The sequence below is a fragment of the Clarias gariepinus genome, unplaced genomic scaffold, assembly GCF_024256425.1.
Source record: "Clarias gariepinus isolate MV-2021 ecotype Netherlands unplaced genomic scaffold, CGAR_prim_01v2 scaffold_36, whole genome shotgun sequence".
Lineage (NCBI taxonomy): Eukaryota > Metazoa > Chordata > Actinopteri > Siluriformes > Clariidae > Clarias > Clarias gariepinus.
The window spans coordinates 40844-59904 of NW_026521003.1; the positions used below are offsets into that span (position 1 = coordinate 40844).

At 39.3% G+C, this 19061-nt stretch overlaps 2 long non-coding RNA genes across 3 annotated transcripts; one reads left to right on the forward strand and one right to left on the reverse strand.

Moving 5' to 3' along the window:
* Positions 1-9570: 9570 nt before the first annotated feature.
* On the reverse strand, positions 9571-10213 carry LOC128517145 (uncharacterized). 2 transcript variants are annotated; one of them, XR_008356798.1, is made up of 4 exons: positions 10175-10213; positions 9947-10004; positions 9736-9868; positions 9571-9615 (listed from the first exon to the last, which is right to left on the reverse strand). It is a non-coding gene; the product is annotated as an uncharacterized LOC128517145 (long non-coding RNA). The 2 variants fall into 2 exon arrangements; XR_008356797.1 differs by lacking the exon at positions 10175-10213 and having other exon boundaries at positions 9947-10086.
* Positions 10214-14411: 4198 nt separating this feature from the next.
* On the forward strand, positions 14412-15240 carry LOC128517146 (uncharacterized). The gene is made up of 3 exons (XR_008356799.1): positions 14412-14608; positions 14716-14853; positions 15054-15240. It is a non-coding gene; the product is annotated as an uncharacterized LOC128517146 (long non-coding RNA).
* The last annotated feature ends 3821 nt before the right edge of the window (positions 15241-19061 follow it).

A 19061-nucleotide genomic window follows, 5' to 3' on the forward strand; every position in this document is an offset into this window, starting at 1 on the left:
TGGAGCTGGCATAAATGGCGATTTGGCAGGCTCAATGGCTTTGTTTTATAAGGTCTTTTGTTGGAATAAAAGTTTATATTGACACAACTGAGTTTTTGTTTTTACTGATGAGATCATTTCCTACCTCCATGGTCATTCCTGATTATTTCACATTGTAAAGCTATGCCGCAGGTGTCCAAAATATGCAATAATCTCCTTCGAGCAGTTTGTTGTATTGGCATCATAATGGGTCTAATCCAAGGTGCTGTTAATGTGAGGTAACCCAATAAGGTATTGAGGTCAAGCTGACAGACTTGCTTTAAATCGCAATGACGTTTGCTGTGTAGCTGAGGACTAGGATCCTTGGTTTTGTCTGTCTTGCACAACAGCAAAGGCCCTAAATATGACTCCATGTTTCAGCAGTTCATTGAGACCAACTTCTCAGTATATGATAGTTAAAAGACCCAACTTCTAGACTTAAGTCCCTTAACTATAAAAGCCAGTGAATACAGGCCTGTACAGCAGGGTCAAAGGTTAACCTTGCACTGTTTTATAAATCATCCTTCAGCATCTGCTGAAACTTGGAGTCATATTTGATTTGTATAGGGCTTTTAACAATTGTTTTAATACAGCTTTACACAATCAATTTTTATATGGAATGTGATTGGTTATTTTTAAACAAGTGTTTTCTGCAAAGTAACAAATCCTTTCTTGGTGCTTGTTTTTCAATTCAAGAAATATGAATTTGCTGATTCACAACAGTCACATAAATGGTCACACTACATTTTAAGTTTCACTATACTGTACAAACACTAAGCTTAAATTTCAACACGTTCTTTTTTTTTTTTAACAGACATATTCATTAGAAAAAGTTATTACAGATATATTCAGGTGAGTGGTTTTTTCTATTATGTTTTATGTAAGGAAACCAATTTTGTTGGTCATCCAAAAAATCATTTTTATTTTAAAAAGTATCATTGGACTTTTTTTTTTGGGTGCATTTTAATAAATCTTTGGCATGAAAAGCATATTTCTTAAGTGCTTGTAAAGGTAGTATTGAATAGCTATGTTGGATATGTGCAAAACATCAAGGTCACTAAAACAAAAAATGTCCACTATTTTTATGTCATTGTAACAAAACAGGTTCATATCATATTTAAATCCTTTCCTGTTGTGTAAGCAAGACAAGTATCCTAATTCTCGGCTACATAGCAGTTGTGGCCCATGTTGTCCTGGGCCTTGTTTTTGCTTGACAGTGTTCACTCATGAGACAAGCCAACACCCAACTTTAGTCTGCTTCATTTAACTCTGGGTAAAAACGTTTTTCAAAAACAAACTATTTTTCAGCCTCAAGGGTGTGATACCTGGATGTTCTTGAATTTAAATCTTAGGTGATGTGTCTGTTTCCTTGAAAAAATAGTTTGATTTCTAGTTTGTGTGCGGAGTTAAAGTCCGGAAGTTATAGTGTCTATAAAATACTGTCTGGTGTATGTTCTCACTTCCCGTACAGAAGTCTGATCCGGGCAAGGCCGGAATGTGATTAAGATTGGCAGTGATGTGGCCACTCAAGATATTTAGTCGCTGCTCTTGGAGATGCCCTTGAATAATGATGTAGAAGCTACGTTTAAGTAGTTACTCCTCAGTTTTTGGTTAACAGGATGGACACAAAATAAGGATCTACTTTAACAGTTAAATGTATTTCAAACAGTGTTTGCTGTTCACTACAGTAATTTCTGTGAGTTTATATCAAGTTGTTTTTTTGTTTGTTTTTTTCTAATGTCTGAATAAACCGCATATTTCTCAGAAAAAAAGTGTGGAAAATTTTATTAAATTTCAATTATATTTTAGGGATTTTATATTCTAAGTAAGCCAATGTCCTGTTTAAAATAGGTTTAATGTCCAACACCCACAATGCCTCTGTGAAAGACCAGGTTCTTCTGTTGCATCAGAGAAAAACAGGCGTGCAGATACGAGGCAGAGACAAGACGCAAGAGGCAACTCTTTAAACAACTTTAATGAATTGAAAAGATATACAGACATTCTGTTCCTCCGATACAGGCCTGAACGTCTAATGCACATTTGAGCTCTGAACCAGATTTATTGGCCTAAAAGCAGCATAAAAATGCACATGTTCATAAGCATCCCAATCAAATTCCTTAAAAGATATATGATTTATTTAGAACACAAATGAATGCTTAGAATGCCACCTTTACATCTTGGCATAACACAGGTTAGTCAGACATTCTGTTCCTCCGAAATAGGCCTGAACGTCCAATGCACATTCGAGCTCTAAACCAGATTCATGGCCTAAAAGCAGTGAATTTTATTTATTTAAAATTTTTGCTCGTCTTGCGGAAGACACAAAAACCACGTTACTCGTAATCTGAAGTTTACTGTACACTTAATACTGGGTCACACCCAACACCTTAGTATAAAACACAACATGTCACACTATTGAGATCCTGGATCAGACCTGCGCGAGCTGCACTCATGAGCTGGTGGGCTCGTATTCCAAAACACTCATAAATCAAAGCAAATTTTCCCATAAGAAATAATGGAATTTCAAATTATTTGTTCTACAGCCCAAAAAAAATACACAAAAATAATTAACATTAAATATAAAGTAAAAATAAAACAAATTAACCAGCACTTTACCTAAAAAAATAAGGAAAAATAAATGCTTCGGGAAGCTTCTACCGCTGTAGGATTCAGGATTCTAGATGCCATGGCCTCCGGTAGCCTTCTGGTTAAATTTGGAGTCTCAACTCCATTCTCGTGGCAAATCCAAGAGTTACTTACATTGAAGGGTCTTGCATTGAGAAGTCGGTCCCATCAATATTGCTGTACTGAGATCCTGGTCTCAAATGAGCGGGGGCCCCCGGCGACCTGATGCTCAAATTTTATCTTAAAAAATAAAATTGTTTCATAATGGCAATATAATAGGTTTACCGTGGTCTGTGGCAGATGTCGAAGTGAGCTCAGGTGGTTTCGGGCACCTACGCGGCCCCAGAAAAGAACCGGCTTCGGGAAGGTGCTACCAGTGTAGGATTCAGGATTCTAGATGCCATGGCCTCCGGGAGCCTTCTTGTTAAATTTGGAGTCTCAACTCCATTCTCGTGGCAAATCCAGGAGTTACTTACATTGAAGGGTCTCGCATTGAGAAGTCGGACCCATCAACAATGCTGTACTGAGATGATGGTCTTAAATGATAGCTTGCCATTGTGGGGGGGGCGCTCGGATTTTTAACAAAATGCGAACATGTCACACTATTGAGATCCTGGATCAGACCTGCGCGAGCTGCACCCATGAGCTGGTGGGCTCGTATTCCAAAACACTCATAAATCAAAGCAAATTTTCCCATAAGAAATAATGCAATTTCAAATTACTTGTTCTACAGCCCCAAAAAAATAAACAAAAATAATTAACATTAAATATAAAGTAAAAATAAAACAAATTAACCAGCACTTTACCTAAAAAAAATAAGGAAAAATAAATGCTTCGGGAAGATTCTACCGCTGTAGGATTCAGGATTCTAGATGCCATGGCCTCCGGGAGCCTTCTGGTTAAATTTGGAGTCTTAACTCCATTCTCGTGGCAAATCCAAGAGTTACTTACATTGAAGGGTCTTGCATTGAGAAGTCGGTCCCATCAACATTGCTGTACTGAGATGATGGTCTCAAATGATAGCTTGCCATCGGGGGAGGGGCGCTCGGACTTTTACCAAAATGCGAAATTTAGTTCGTTCGAGTAGCCACAAGTGTTGTAATGGCCCAGGGAGACAGACATGGCTCCCCCAGCTCAAAAAACAATAATGATTTACAATGGAAATATAATAGGTTTATTGTGGTCTGTGGCAGATGCTAAAGTGAGCTCAGGTGGTTTTATACCGAGATGTTGGGTCGGAGGCAGTATCTCAATACGGATGTTGATTATACCAGTAAGAGACAAGCACTAAGAACCAGCAGGGTGGATGATTACCTACAGCGCAAGAGAGAGAAAAAACATTGGCTAAGTTGTGATCACGTGATGCTCTGTGTCAAATCAAGAAGCGCATGCGTAATACATGATACTTGGTGCTCGTAAACCAAGACAATGCTCGTTATCAATGTTTAAATTTATTAAAAAATTTTGCTCGTCTTGCGGAAGACACAAAAACCACGTTACTCCTAATCTGAAGTTTACTGTACACTTAATACTGGGTCACACCCAACATCTTAGTATAAAACACAACATGTCACACTATTGAGATCCTGGATCAGACCTGCGCGAGCTGCACCCATGAGCTGGTGGGCTCGTATTCCAAAACACTCATAAATCAAAGCAAATTTTCCCATAAGAAATAATGCAATTTCAAATTACTTGTTCTACAGCCCCAAAAAAATAAACAAAAATAATTAACATTAAATATAAAGTGAAAAAAAAAACAAATTAACCAGCACTTTATCAAAAAAAATAAGGAAAAATAAATGCTTCGGGAAGCTTCTACCGCTGTAGGATTCAGGATTCTAGATGCCATGGCCTCCGGTAGCCTTCTGGTTAAATTTGGAGTCTTAACTCCATTCTCGTGGCAAATCCTAGAGTTACTTACACTGAAGGGTCTTGCATTGAGAAGTCGGTCCCATCAATATTGCTGTACTGAGATCCTGGTCTCAAATGAGCGGGGGCCCCCGGCGACCTGATGCTCAAATTTTATCTTAAAAAATACAATTGTTTCATAGTGGCAATATAATAGGTTTACTGTGCTCTGTGGCAGATGCCGAAGTGACCTCAGGTGTTTTCGGGCCCCTACGTGGCCCCAGAAAAGAACTGGCTTATGGAAGGTGCTATTGGTGTAGGATTCAGGATTCTAGATGCCATGGCCCCCGGGAGCCTTTTGGTTAAATTTGGAGTCTCAACTCCATTCTCGTGGCAAATCCGAGAGTTATTTACACTGAAGGGTCTCAAAAGGAGAAGTCGGTCCCATCAACATTGCTGTACTGAGATGATGGTCTCAAATGATAGCTTGCCATCGGGGGAGGGGCGCTCGGATTTTTACCAAAATGTGAAATTTAGTTCGTTCGAGTAGTCCATGCTTAGCCACAAATGTTGTAACGGCCCAGGGAGACAGACATGGCTCCCTTAGCTTCAAAAACAAAAATGATTAACAATGGCAATCTAATAGGTTTACCGTGGTCTGTGGCAGATGTCGAAGTGAGCTCAGGTGGTTTCGGGCCCCTACGCGGCCCCAGAAAAGAACCGGCTTCGGGAAGGTGCTACCGGTGTAGGATTCAGGATTCTAGATGCCATGGCCTCCGGGAGCCTTCTGGTTAAATTTGGAGTCTCAACTCCATTCTCGTGGCAAATCCAGGAGTTACTTACATTGAAGGGTCTTGCATTGAGAGGTCGGTCCCATCAACATTGCTGTACTGAGATCCTGGTCTCAAATGAGCGGGGGCCCCCTGGTGACCTGATGCTCAAATTTTATCTTAAAAAATAAAATTGCTTTATAATGGCAATATAATAGGTTTACTGTGGTCTGTGGCAGATGCCGAAGTGACCTCAGGTGTTTTCGAGCCCCTACGTTGCCCCAGAAAAAAACTGGCTTCCGGAAGGTGCTATTGGTGTAGGATTCAGGATTCTAGATGCCATGGCCTCCGGGAGCCTTCTGGTTAAATTTGGAGTCTCAACTCTATTCTCGTGGCAAATCCAAGAGTTATTTACACTGAAGGGTCTCAAAAGGAGAAGTCGGTCCCATCAACATTGCTGTACTGAGATGATGGTCTCAAATGATAGCTTGCCATCGGGGGAGGGGCGCTCGGATTTTTACCAAAATGCGAAATTTAGTTCGTTCGTGTAGTCCATGCTTAGCCACAAATGTTGTAATGGCCCAGGGAGACAGACATGGCTCCCTTAGCTTCAAAAACAAAAATGATTAACAATGGCAATCTAATAGGTTTACCGTGGTCTGTGGCAGATGTCGAAGTGAGCTCAGGTGGTTTCGGGCCCCTACGCGGCCCCAGAAAAGAACCGGCTTCGGGAAGGTGCTACCGGTGTAGGATTCAGGATTCTAGATGCCATGGCCTCCGGGAGCCTTCTGGTTAAATTTGGAGTCTCAACTCCATTCTCGTGGCAAATCCAAGAGTTACTTACATTGAAGGGTCTTGCATTGAGAAGTCGGACCCATCAACATTGCTGTACTGAGATGATGGTCTTAAATGATAGCTTGCCATTGTGGGAGGGGCGCTCAGATTTTTACCAAAATGCGAAACTTCGATCGCCCGAGTAGCCACAATTGTTGTAATGGCCCAGGGAGACAGACATGGCTCCCCCAGCTCAAAAAACAATAATGATTTACAATGGCAATATAATAGGTTTATTGTGACCTGTGGCAGATCCCAAAGTGAGCTCTGGTGGTTTTATACCGAGATGTTGGGTCGGACGCAGTATCTCAATACGGATGTTGATTATACCAGTAAGAGACGAGCACTAAGAACCAGCAGGGTGGATGATTACCTACAGCGCAAGAGAGAGAAAAAACTTTTGCCTAAATTGTGATAATGTGATGCTCTGTGTCAAATCAAGAAGCGCATGCGTGATACATGATACTTGGTGCTCGTAAACCAAGACAATGCTCGTTATCAAAGTTTAAATTTATTTAAAAAATTTGCTCATCTTGCGGAAGACACAAAAACCACGTTACTCGTAATCTGAAGCTTACTGTACACTTAATACTGGGTCACACCCAACACCTTGTATAAAACACAACATGTCACACTATTGAGATCCTGGATCAGACCTGCGCGAGCTGCACTCATGAGCTGGTGGGCTCGTATTCCAAAACACTCATAAATCAAAGCAAATTTTCCCATAAGAAATAATGGAATTTCAAATTATTTGTTCTACAGCCCCAAAAAAATACACAAAAATAAAACAAATTAACCAGCACTTTACCTAAAAAAATAAGGAAAAATAAATGCTTCGGGAAGCTTCTACCGCTGTAGGATTCAGGATTCTAGATGCCATGGCCTCCGGGAGCCTTCTGGTTAAATTTGGAGTGTTAACTCCATTCTCGTGGCAAATCCTAGAGTTACTTACATTGAAGGGTCTTGCATTGAGAAGTCGGTTCCATCAACATTGCTGTACTGAGATGATGGTCTCAAATGATAGCTGGCCATTGTGGGAGGAGCGCTCGGATTTTTAACAAAATGCCAAACTTCGTTCGTCCGAGTAGCCCCAATTGTTGTAATGGCCCAGGGAGACAGACATGGCTCCCTCAGCTCAGAAAACAATAATAATTAACAATGGCAATATAATAGGTTTATTGTGGTCTGTGGCAGATGCCAAAGTGAGCTCAGGTGGTTATATACCGAGATGTTGGGTCGGACGCAGTATCTCAATACTGATGTTGATTATACCTGTAAGAGACGAGCACTAAGAACCAGCAGGGTGGATGATTACCTACAGCGCAAGAGAGAGAAAAAACGTTTGCCTAAGTTGTGATAATGTGATGCTCTGTGTCAAATCAAGAAGCGCATGCGTGATACATGATACTTGGTGCTCGTAAACAAAGACAATGCTTGGTATCCAAGTCTAAATTGATTTAAAATTATAGCTCGTCTTGCGGAAGACACAAAAACCACGTTACTTGTAATTTAAAGTTCACTGTACATTTAATACTGGGTCACACCCAACATCTCAGTATAAAATTCAACATCTCAGTATGGAAAACCCAACATGTCCGTAAAAGTCCCTTTAACCATTTAACCAGGCCCCTACGTAGCCCCAAAAGAGAACTGGTTTCAGGAAGGTGCTACGAGTCTAAGAATCAGGATTCTAGATGCCATGGCCTCCGGGAGCCTTCTGGTTAAATTTGGAGTCTCAACTCCATTCTCGTGGCAAATCCAAGAGTTATTTACACTGAAGGGTCTCAAATTCTCCGACTCTCAAATTTTTTCACAAAGTGAAATCCGGTTAATCCGAGTGGACAGTGTAGACACGGGAGCAACCACGATAGCGTAAGTAGGCAGATTCGGCCCCCAGGGACCCCAAAATGAAAAATGTGATACGAGTGAACCTCCGTGATCCCAGAAGCCGAATCTTGGGTTACCTCACATTAACAGCACCTGGGATTAGAGCCATTATGATGCGCATACAGAACATGGGTAGCAGTTACATCTAAACAGAAACTGTTCAAAGGACAATTTTGCATATTTGGGACACCTGCGGCATGGCTTTACAATGTAGAAACAATCAGGAATGATCAAGGAGGTAGGATGTGATCCCAAACTTGAGTGTAGTGCATACTTTTCTACAACACATCAGTAATAACAAAAACTCAGTTGTGTCAATATGAATTTTTATTCAACAAAAGACCGTAGAGGCCTCATAAAACAAAGGAATAAACTTTTTCTCAAATGAAAGCTCAGAGTGCCACCATTAGATCGTGGTATAACACAAGTTAGTCATACATTCTGTTCCATCAAAATAGGCCCAAACGTCCAGTGCATGTTTGACCTTTGACCCAGATTTACAGGCTTTGAATAGCTTTATGTAAAATGTACTGTTGTACAAGATCTCATTATACTGGGATTATGACATGAAGGATTCTGCTCTATTCGAGAAGTATGCTTTACAATGTTCATAGAGTATGTTAAAAGTTCCTACAAAATAGGCCTGAATACCAGTGCAGGATTGACCTTTGACCTTTGAGTGTGTGTAAAATGTACCGTTGTACAAGAGCTCATTGTAGTGGAATTATGATTAGATTCTGCTCTTTCTGAAAGGTCTGTTTTACAAAGATATACAGTATGTTAAAATGCTGAAGGATGATTCATGAAACAGTGCAAGGTTAACCTTTGACCCTGCTGTACAGGCCTGTAATAAGGGTGTACCATGTTCTCACAGTGTAGTGCATAATCCCTACGGAACACCTTCAGTCATACATGTACAGTGACCATCATGCACTGTTAACTTTTTATTCACTGGCTTTTATAGTTAAGGGACTTAAGTCTAGAAGTTGGGTCTTTTAACCATCATATACTGAGAAGTTGGTCTCAACGAACTGCTGAAACATGGAGTCATATTTAGGGCCTTTGCTGTTGTGTAAGAAAGACAAAACCAAGGATCTTAGTCCTCGGCTACACAGCAAACGTTATTGCGATTAGAAATGAGTCGTCAGCTCGACCTCAATACCTTATTGGGTTACCTCACATTAACAGCACCTCGGATTAGAGCCATTATGATGCCAATACAGATCATGGGTAGCAGATACATCAACAGAAACTGTTCAAAGGAGATTATTGCGTATTTTGGACACCTGTGGCATAGCTTTACAATGTAGAAACAATCAGGAATGACCATGGAGGTAGGAAGTGATCCCAAATATGTGTAGTGCATACTTTTCTACCACACATCAGTAATAACAAAAACTCAGTTGTGTCAATATGAACTTTTATTCAACAAAAGACATATTATAGGCCTCATAAAACGAACACATTGAGCCTGCCAAATCACCATTTCTGCCTGCTCCACCTTCTCCATCCTGTTCTTTTAAAAAAACTCCTCCTTCAAGTCTGCTTCTTCATCTTCAGTTGCCTTTTTTCTCCAAAACCTCCTCTTGCATCTCTGCTTCTCCTCGTCCCACTTCACCCAGGGCTCCTTCATTTTGAGAAGATAGTGATAGAAATTGGTCATGTGTAACCAAAGTATTTACAATTGACAAACGTGAGGTCTCTGTTAAAAAATAAATGTAACTTCACTTGTAAAGTTTACTGTTACCTGCAATTGCCAGATGTTTGTAAGGTGGCTTCAAAGAGACTTGGCTGATAGAATATCCTCTTCACCTCACTGGTTCCATGAAATTTGACTGTAAGCCCAGGAATAGCAAGTGTCCTGGAAGATCAAAGGTCTCCTGCATCAGAGGGGAAAAATAAATAAAGCAAACAAGGAGTTTAAAATATACATGTTCTTATTGCTAATACACTTTTACCTGGAGTAAACTAGGGTGCTCTTACACCAGTAGGGACTCGAACTGCGATCCTTTGATTCTGTGGTGAAAGATGAAAGAATTGTTTAAGCATTCTACAGTTCACACATTGATTCAAAGTACCTGGATTTGTGACAACCACATTGTTTATCACCAACAAGGGTAAAAATCCAAATTCTGAGTTTCAGTTTTAATTATTACTTTTTTCATACAGACACCTCACTCACATACCTTGGGAGTTTTTAGAGTCACTGGATTCTTTGGAACAATTGGATGCAGTTGGAGATGTGGAGCTGGTCTAGTCTTCTTCCCCTGTCAAAATACCACCCAGTTTTGTGGTTATAGTTAGGGTTAGATTAAACTGAAATATGGACTATATCTCTAAATTTACCACCAATATTAAAATGACCCACTGCAATTGAAACTCACCTCTTTGCAGGACTGGATTGGCAACCATGAATACCCCCAACTCCCCCTCCTGTTTGTGACATGTTAAGAAAAAGAGTCAAAGAATGGTGAGCTCCTTCAGTGCCCCCCTGTCTATAAAAAAAAAAAAAAAAAAAAAAAAAAAAAAGACAAATTAGAAATTCTCACATAAGTAGCAACAGAAGAACGCAGCATGTTGAATGTGGGTGCATCTCCCAAATCGATACCTTCCCAGGCCTTCTTGAAATATTGACCAAGTTTTAAAAGGACACCTCCAGAGGAACTGTGAAAAAAAGTAGTTGCCTCCGAGCCTCCATCAACACGTCTTCGAATTTTGTTGTAGCATGCAAACCAGGCATACTCGTCCACTTTGAGGGGTACAGCTGCTTTCCCAATGTGCAAGTCCCTATAATGTAAAAAATCGGCATCCTTTATATTCACCTGCTTGGATATTTATGAATAGATACACCACTTTTATAAGATATTTGTTCCAATTACATAAATGAGCAGAGCTCCCTACCAAGTGCTGCAGCAATAGTTTCAGAAGTCGCCTCAATGAACAAATGGTGTTTTCCGGCATCAACAAGTCTATCTGAAATTATAAACACAATTCATTATACATGCATTTCTTCATTAATGTGGTGTTAAGCAATATAGGTATAGGCTTGTATCTCAAACCTACCACACTTTGATCGGCGCACTTTCAGCTGGCGTCCAACTACGTCCCGCCCAATATCTTAGACGAGCTTTCAACTCCATGAGAGCATTGATCCCTTCAGTCCCAAGTCTGACAGATGGTGGTGAAATGTTCAAGATGTATTTCAGGAAAGCAACTACATCCAGCAAATACTGTTTCTGGGTTGTTGGCTTTAACTGCCTTTCCTGAAGGTGTGCAACAAAACTGAAGTCAAGAACACAAATTAAGCCACGTCTCATACTCCGTTTGACAAGGACAGTCTTCACAATTTAGCGGTTACTTGTAGATGCAACAATTTAGTACTTACATGCGGACTCTACCGTGGTTTGAAAGAAAAAGAACCGGGTCTGCCATGAATTCCTGGAAGTGGATCATATGGGTGGCTCGCTTTATGGCCATTTTGCTGACAAATGAAAATGCATACCTGAGGTGCCAGGCTCATTGGGAGACTTAGGGGGAGGCCTTTTTGGAGTGAAATGTGCACAAAGGGTCTTGACTGCAGAGTGACAGGGAGAAAGCAATTTGGGCTGGCAAGCTCACACCCTCTTCTGGGCCTGACTAGAAGATTTTGAAGGAGGCACACAGTGGTGTGGCTTGAAAAGCAGGTTTGAAGCTCTCTAATGCCAGTTCCTTTGTAACATTTATCCTCTCTACATGTAGAGAGTGATGTAGGTTTCTTCACTTGGTTTCTTCAATCACTTGAGCACATTTTAACACTTGCCTACAGAGTGAGCATAAATAAATTAATACAGCATTTCTGATCCCATGTTGAACACAAGACCAAAGTAAGGAGCACAGAAGCTTTAATGGCGGTTAGATTTAGAGCTACCTTCCCAATACACAAACACCTAGAGACCAACTTCAAACATACCTCAAGTTTGTGGATTTTTTTGCAGGTGCTTGTCTAGTCTAATGTATTTAGCCTTGCAGAATTGAACTGGACAGGTGGTGGATGTAGGAGCATCAGGCCAGAGGCATCAGAAGCAGGCTACTGCTGTCTCAAAGTAAAGCTGTAGAAATTAAACAGATTATTTTAAAACAAAATAGGCATTTAAGCAAATTGTGCATCAGATGCAGGTACAAATGAAGCCTAGAAAAAAGAAAACAGGATACTTACTGTCAGTGAGAAAGTTTGGGTAAAAGAGCAGATTCAGTAACCTTTTCTGTGGACCTTAAGTGTATGCTGATGTAGCCCAGCACCCGACCACAAATGGGACACCTACAGGTATATCCACCTGTTCGATCGATGCACCTTCGAGACAGCCGTAGCCTGCCACTCTGCTCCTGATGCCTCTGGCCCGATACTCCTACATCCACCACCTGTAAACATTATATTCACAAAAGAGAAACATGTTTAGAAATGCTGCATCAAATGACTATTTTGGGGAATAGAGACTCATTAATAAGCTGTTAAAGGGTGCCAGTCTGCTCAAGATTTACAAAGATATCTGCATGAAAAACAGTGATGGTTTTAACCAAGTCCTACATATAAGCTTAAACAAAAATTCTGAATAACCAATAACACACTACCTGCACCCTACAGATATTAAGGCATGTCATTATTCTTTGTTTCTTACCTGCACACTGACAACTTCTCCCTCCACTCAAGAAATTCTTCCATCAAAAGACCTGCTATTTAAGTGCTTAAACTAATCAACAAGTCTGTTCTGATTGGCTGCAGCTCCATTTATTGTTTACTGCACCTGACTGTGTTCAGTTCATCAAAGGAACACAATCTTATCCTTGGAATTTCACTGGATTGGGAGCTACTGAGATGTTTTAATGATTTTAATGTTTTAAAGTCTAAACCTTTTTCTTTAAAATTAATTCAATAAATTCATTATATAAAGTTAAAATGATCCTTGGTTTTGTCTTTCTTACACAACAGCAAAGGCCCTAAATATGACTCCAAGTTTCAGCAGTTCGTTGGGACCAACTTCTCAGTATATGATGGTTAAAAGACCCAACTTCTAGATTTAAGTCCCTTAACTATGAAAGCCAGTGAATAAGAAATTCACTCATACTTTGGTCATGGTTTAATTGAACATTTATGAAAAGAGCATTTTGCAAAAGCACATTATTCATCCTCTCCGAGGTTCCCCACTGGTCCAGTGATAAGGACTGTGTTTACCCAGAAGTGAAACACCTTATTCCTTCTTATCTCCCTTCATTCCTTGATAATGCTCTGTTTTTATTAGAATTCGACTTTAATGTCTCCACATACTGGAAGTGGTTGTCTTCGCGCTGTGTGTGCTAGATTAGATGTATGTATTTTAACTTTTAGTTGGTAGATGACAAATTGTGGGGTTCAGTTCCCACCACCGAACATTTTTATGCTTCAAAACCAGAAAACATGCAGCATCATCAACATTGGCTCTGAACATTCCAGCGTTGTGCTCTTTTTTTTTTTTTTACATATCTCTCTCTGTAGCTAATTTTACACTCACCCCTGAAAGGACAAGGGTTTCTGTGGGGCAATGGGTAGTCAGGGTCTGCCCACTCCTGAGATCCAGCTAAAAGCTTTGTTAATGCAGCAACTTTAATATATGATATTGTTTTTAAAAGTGATTGCGCTCTTTTTTGGTTGTTTCCCTGTCAATGCCTAATTTTGCTACCACACATACATCAGCTTACGTGCATGGGAACCTGGTCATGCCTTGTTAACTTTCTGACTTTTATAGTTAAGGGACTTAAGTCTAGAAGTTGGGTCTTTTAACCATCATATACTGAGAAGTTGGTCCCAACGAACTGCTGAAACTTTGAGTCATATTTAGGGCCTTTGCTGTTGTGTAAGAAAAACAAAACCAAGGATCATTTTAACTTTATATAATGAATTTATTGAATTAATTTTAAAGAAATAGCTTTAGACTTCAAAACATTAAAATCATTAAAACATCTCAGTAGCTCCCAATCCAGTGAAATTCCAAGGATAAGATTGTGTTCCTTTGATGAACTGAAGTAAACAATAAATGGAGCTGCAGCCAATCAGATCAGACTTGTTAATTAGTTTAAGCACTTAAATAGCAGGTCTTTTGATGGAAGAATTTCTTGAGTGGAGGGAGAAGTTGTCAGTGTGCAGGTAAGAAACAAAGAATAATGACATGCCTTAATATCTGTAGGGTGCAGGTAGTGTGTTATTGGTTGTTGTAAATGTTTGTTTAATAAGCTTATATGTAGGACTTGGTTAAAACCATCACTGTTTTTCATGCAGATATCTTTGTAAATCTTGAGCAGACTGGCACCCTTTAACAGCTCATTAATGAGTCTCTATTCCCCAAAATATGGTTGTGATGCAGCATTTCTAAACATGTTTCTCTTTTGTGAATATAATGTTTACAGGTGGTGGATGTAGGAGTATCGGGCCAGAGGCATCAGGAGCAGAGTGGCAGGCTACGGCTGTCTCGAAGGTGCATCGATCGAACAGGTGGACATACCTGTAGGTGTCCCATTTGTGGTCAAGTGTATGCTGATGTAGCCCAGCACCCAAGGTCCACAGAAAAGGTTACTGAATCTGCTCTTTTACCCAAACTTTCTCACTGACAGTAAGTATCCTGTTTTCTTTTTTCTAGGCTTCATTTGTACCTGCATCTGATGCACAATTTGCTTAAATGCCTATTTTGTTTTAAAATAATCTGTTTAATTTCTACAGCTTTACTTTGAGACAGCAGTAGCCTGCTTCTGATGCCTCTGGCCTGATGCTCCTACATCCACCACCTGTCCAGTTCAATTCTGCAAGGCTAAATACATTAGACTAGACAAGCACCTGCAAAAAATCCACAAACTTGAGGTATGTTTGAAGTTGGTCTCTAGGTGTTTGTGTATTGGGGAGGTAGCTCTAAATCTAACCGCCATTAAAGCTTTTGTGCTCCTTACTTTGGTCTTGTGTTCAACATGGGATCAGAAATGCTGTATTTATTTATTCATGCTCACTCTGTAGGCAAGTGTTAAAATGAGCTCAAGTGATTGACATTACATTTGTATTTTCAGAAACCTACCATCACTCTCTACATGCAGAGAGGATAGATGTTACAAAGGAACTGGCACTCCTGAGAGCTTCAAGCCCGCTCTTCAAGCCACACCAAATGTGTGCCTCCTTCAAAATCTAGTCAGGCCCAGAAGAGGGCATGAGTTTGCCAGCCCAAATTTGTCTTCTCCTTATCACTCTGCAGTCAAAACTCCCTGTCCACATTCCACTACAAAAAGGTTTCCTCCTTCCAAGTCTCCCAGCGAGTCTCCCAATGAGCCTGGTGCTTAAGGTATGCATTTTCACTCTGTCAGCAAAATGGCTGATGCATACAAGTCTTTGTCATATATATATATATTTTAACAGATCTGCTTCACATACTTTTTTATTTCAGGCAGTTAAAACAAACATGTATATTTAGAATTTGGATCTTTGCTGTTTGTGATAAACAATGTGGTTGTCACAAATCCAGATACTTTGAATCAATGTGTAAACTCTAAAATGCTTAAACAATACTTTCATCTTTTTGCCACAGAATCAAAGGATCACAGTTCGAGGCCCTACTGGTGTAAGAGCACCCTAGCTCTTTGGCTTTTTTTTTTTTTTTTTTACCACTTGGATGCAGGATACCTTAAGCACAGGAAGTGTCCGGGAAGATCACTCAATAAACTCAAACATCATGGAACCAGTAAGGTGAAGAGGATGATATTCTATCAGCCAAGTCTCTTTGAAGCCACCTCACAAACACCCGGTAATTGCAAATTACTTTATTAAACTTTACAAGTAAATTTCTTTTTTTAACAGCAAAAGACCTCAGGTTTGTCAATTGTAAATACTTTGGTTACACATGACTAATTTCTATCATTATCTTCTTAAACTGAAGGAACCCTGGGTGAAGTGGGACGAGGAGTAAAGTTGAAGCATGGGGAGAAGACATACAAGAGGAGGTTTTGGAGAAAAAAAGAACTGAGGATGAAGGAGCAGAAGCAGACTTGTAGGAGAAGGTGGAGCAGGCATAAATAGTGATTTTGCAGGCTCCGAATGTTTTGTCCTTTGTTTTGAGGCCTATAATGTCTGTTGAATAAAAGTTCATATTGACACAACTGAGTTATTACTGATGTGTGGTAGAAAAGTATGCACTACACAAGTTTGGGATCACTTCCTACCTCCATGGTCATTCCTGATTATTTCTACATTGTAAAGCTATACCACAGGTGTCCAAAATACGCAATAATCTCCTTTGAACAGTTTCTGTTGATGTATCTGCTACCCATGATCTGTGTTGGCATCATAATGGCTCTAATCCGAGGTGCTGTTAATGTGAGGTAACCCTTGAGACCAACTTCTCAGTATATGATGGTTAAAAGAACCAACTTCTAGACTTAAGTCCCTTAACTATAAAAGCCAGTGAATACAGGCCTGTACAGCAGGGTCAAAGGTTAACCTTGCACTGTTTCATAAATCATCCTTCAGCATCTGCTGAAACTTGGAGTCAATTTGATTTGTATAGGGCTTTTAACAATTGTTTTAATACAGCTTTACACAAGCAAAATTAAGCTAATATGGAATGTGATTGGTTATTTTTAAACAAGTGTTTTCTGCAAAGTAACAAATCCTTTCTTGGTGCTTGTTTTTCAATTCAAGAAATATGAATTTGCTGATTCACAACATTCACATAAATGGTCACACTACATTTTAAGTTTCACTATACTTTACAAACACTAAGCTTAAATTTCAACACTAGTTCTTTTTTTTTAAACAGACATATTCATTAGAAAAAGTTATTACAGATATATTCAGATGAGTGTTTTTTTCTATTATGTTTTATGTAAGGAAACCAATTTTGTTGGTTATCCAAAAAATCATTTTTATTTTAAAAAGTATCATTGGACTTTTTTTTTGGGTGCATTTTAATAAATCTTTGGCATGAAAAGAATATTTCTTAAGTGCTTGTAAAGGTAGTATTGGATAGCTATGTTGGATATGTGCAAAACATCAAGGTCACTAAAACAAAAAATGTCCACTATTTTTATGTCATTGTAACAAAACAGGTTCATATCATATTTAAATCCTTTCCTGTTGTGTAAGCAAGACAAGTATCCTAATCCTCGGCTACGTAGCAGTTGTGGCCCATGTTGTCCTGGGCCTTGTTTTTGCTTGACAGTGTTCACTCATGAGACAAGCCAACACCCAACTTTAGTCTGCTTCATTTAACTCTAGGTAAAAACGTTTTTCAAAAACAAACTATTTTTCAGCCTCAAGGGTGTGATACCTGGATGTTCTTGAATTTAAATCTTAAGTGATGTGCGTCTGTTTCCTTGAAAAAAAAGTTTGATTTCTAGTTTGTGTGCGGAGTTAAAGTCCGGAAGTTATAGTGTCTATAAAATACTGTCTGGTGTATGTTCTTACTTCCCGTACAGAAGTCTGATCCGGGCAAGGCCGGAATGTAATTAAGATTGGCAGTGATGTGGCCACTCAAGATATTTAGTCGCTGCTCTTGGAGATGCCCTTGAATAATGATGTAGAAGCTACGTTTAAGTAGTTACTCCTCAGTTTTTGGTTAACAGGATGGACACAAAATAAGAATCTACCTTAACAGTTAAATGTATTTCAAATAGTGTTTGCTGTTCACTACAGTAATTTCTGTGAGTTTATATCAAGTTGTTGTTTTTTTGTTTGTTTTTTTCTAATGACTGAATAAACCGCATATTTCTCAGAAAAAAAGTGTGGAAAATTTTATTAAATTTCAAATATATTTTAGGGATTTTATATTCTAAGTAAGCCAATGTCCTGTTTAAAATAAGTTTAATGTCCAACACCCACAATGCCTCTGTGAAAGACCAGGTTCTTCTGTTGCATCAGAGAAAAACAGGCGTGCAGACACGAGGCAGAGACAAGACGCAAGAGGCAACTCTTTAAACAACTTTAATAAATTGAAAAGATATACAGATCAATCTGATCAGAAATAAAAGCTGAGATTGCCCTCTTTACATCTTGGTATAACACAAGTTAGTCAGACATTCTGTTTCTCCGATACAGGCCTGAACGTCTAATGCACATTTGAGCTCTGAACCAGATTTATTGCCCTAAAGCAGCATAAAACGCACGTATTCATAAGCATCCCGATCAAATACTTTATAAGAAACATAAATCATATAGAACTAACATGAACGCTTAGAATGCCACCTTTGGATCAAGGCATAACACAAGTTGGTCAGACATTCTGTTCCTCAGATACAGGCCTGAACGTCCAGTGCACATTTGAGCTCTGAACCAGATTTATCGGCCTAAAGGCAGCATTAAACACACGTATTTATAAGCGTCCCAATCAAATACTTTAAAAGATATATGAATCATTTAGAACACACATGAAAGCTTAGAATGCCACCTTTACATCTTGGTATAACACAAGTTAGTCAGACATTCTGTTCCTACAAAATAGGCCTGATTACCAGTGCAGGATTGACCTTTGACCTTTGAGTCTGTGTGTAAAATGTACCATTGTACAAGAGCTCATTGTAGTAGGATTATGATTAGATTCTGCTCTTTCTGAAAGGTCTGTTTAACAATGATATACAGTATGTTAAAATGCTGAAGAATGATTTATGAGAGAGTGGAAGGTTAACCTTTGACCCTGCTGTACAGGCCTGTAATAAGGGTGTACCCTGTTCTCACAGTGTAGTGCATAATCCCTACTGAACACCTTTAGTCATACGTGTACAGTGACCTTCATCGTGCACTGTTAACTTTTTATTTACTGGCTTTTATAGTTAAGGGACTTAAGTCTAGAAGTTGGGTCTTTTAACCATCATATACTGAGAAGTTGGTCTCAATGAACTGCTGAAACTTGGAGTCATATTTAATTCAATTTAATTTTATTTGTATAACGCTTTTAACAATTGTCATTGTCCCAAAGCAGCTTTACACAATCAAAAGAATTATTTAAGTTTGTGTGGAATGATTATTTTTAAACAAATGTTTTCTGCAAAGTAACAGATCCTTTCTTGGTGCTTGTTGTATTTCAATTTAAG